This window comes from Pteropus alecto, unplaced genomic scaffold (assembly GCF_000325575.1).
Source record: "Pteropus alecto unplaced genomic scaffold, ASM32557v1 scaffold58, whole genome shotgun sequence".
Taxonomy (NCBI): Eukaryota; Metazoa; Chordata; class Mammalia; order Chiroptera; family Pteropodidae; genus Pteropus; species Pteropus alecto.
In genome coordinates this window covers 341708-343643 of record NW_006441950.1, presented here as the reverse complement: position 1 = coordinate 343643, position 1936 = coordinate 341708, and the positions used below count along the sequence as shown (strand labels likewise).

Below are 1936 nucleotides of genomic sequence, written 5' to 3'. Positions count from 1 at the left end.
CCCCCTCCCCAATTTACACTCCCTTGGTGGCCCCCGCGCGCCAATCTTGTACGCGGGCACGACTGCAGTTGGGGTGTTCCAGATACTCAGCACCCAGAAACTCCTCTCCCGCCCTTCTCGCGCACCCACACTCTTTGTCCCAAGAATACTCCTGAGCCCTCGCCACCTATGATCAAGTGAGTGCTAGCAGCAACAAGCGGCAGTGTCCCGGCCCTTGTCGCTGAGCGCAGCATCCAAGTAGCAGGATATTCAGCCGCGCGGAGCTTCAGCCAGACCCTGGAGGCCTGCGAAGGGAAGCGGAGGCGGGGAGGGTGCTAGGAACGGCGAGGGACCGCGGAGGGGTTAAGGCAGCAGAGCGCAGGCCTCAGTGGCCCAAATTTGGAGCTCTTCCTCCTCCACTGCCAGCCAGGGAGCCACGCGCCGGAGGCCGCGGTGAGTTTGGGCCTCTTACGACCCAGCAGCAGAAGGAGCCTCTGGAATAAGGGGATGTCCCCTGCGGGAAAGCCTGCCGCCCAGTGTAGGTCCCTTCCACGGCCCCGTCTCGGCCACTCCAGAGGGCCTGACAGTCTTGTTTTCCCATCTGGTCCAGTGTGTACTCGCCCCGCACCCACAGAGTGGTGGGGACACGGGAGAGGAGAGTGCCCTCAGAGATGTTGGGGCAGTGCCCAGGGGCCCCTCCACAGAGCCCAAACAAAGGCCTCGGGCCCTGAGCAGACAGAGTGGGAGTCGAAGCTCCCTCAAGGGGCGTGCTCCCTGCGGGTTACGAAGTTGGGGTCTCCTGCGCTGCCCTTGAGTTGGTCCCTGGGACCTCTGGTCTTGCGCTCCGGTTTCTGTCGTGCCAACCTCATATCTATACTCCTGCTGGACTACAGGTCTTACCTTGCCTCCGACTGGGAGCTGAGGGCAGCGGTGGATCCCAAGTTCAAGTGGTGAAACTAAGACTCAGAGGTGGGAAAGAGGAACTTTTATAGCGCTTAAAAGCCGCGCTGGAGGCGGAGCCTGAGGCGGGGCGGGGCCTGTTGCGCCCGCGGGGGGCAGGGAGGAGCGCTGAGTGCTGAGTGGAGAGCCCCGCAGGCAAATCCCCGCTCATGAGCTTGGTGGAGCGGGTGTTTGAGGGTCTGCCGCCCCCAGGCTGGGGACTCTGGTTCTCTCTGCCATCCGCCTCGCGCTGCGACAGGCTGGCGTTGCTCGAGTCTGGAACGCATAGCCTCAGAGACCCTCACTCGCGGTAGTTTCCTGCGAAGGGCAAGGCGAGAAATAGGGACCTCGCCTCTGAACCAGGACCTGCGGGAGGCCGGTCGATAACTAGTAACAGCTAAACAACAGCTATGTGGTTAGGGCTGGAAGTGGCGGCCGGGTAGGAGCGGGAATCTGGTGCGAAGGGGACTACGCTTGTAGAGCGTGTAACCAAAGACAAGAATTGTCCGTATGGAAGAACTAACTGTGTGTTTGCGGGGGCGGGGGGACATCTTTGGCTGTCCCTCTGCAGTGTTTAGAGAACATCATACCATTAAAAAGAAAAAAGGAAATGGCCCAGATCTCTTGAGCTGTGAACTGTGGTTCAAATACTGTCTACATGTTTGAAATGCTTACATGCTTTTGCACCTACTAAACTGGTGAATTGAGGTGACTCAGAGAGACGATGCGTAGACCCCAAAATTACAATTTTGACATGAAAGATTGGGAGAAGTATCCAAGTGCTAATTGCTTCTGAACTTCAGTTCACCTTAAAATGGCATAGTTTTGACATCGACCTGGTAGAAAGCAACTTACTAGTGGAGTATAAATGTCCAAAATAGGAATATATTTAAGCGGACCAGAAATTTTACTTAATTTTCCAAGATGTCCTTAATATCAAAATTAATTCCCTGAACACCTGCCTACCAAACTTTCACCACAGCATCTTAGATACTCAGCATGTTTATTTACTTAGCAA

The 1936-nt window shown here is 56.1% G+C and overlaps 1 protein-coding gene across 2 annotated transcripts in view; it reads right to left on the bottom strand.

Moving 5' to 3' along the window:
• IRF4 (interferon regulatory factor 4) overlaps nt 1–935 on the bottom strand; it is a 16751-nt gene extending 15816 nt beyond the window's left edge. For both annotated transcript variants that reach the window (XM_006918859.3, XM_015594819.2), the window contains exon 1: nt 880–935. The gene's annotated coding sequence lies outside the window, so the exon portion shown is untranslated. The remainder of the gene's footprint in view (nt 1–879) is intronic.
• Between the last annotated feature and the right edge of the window lie 1001 nt (nt 936–1936).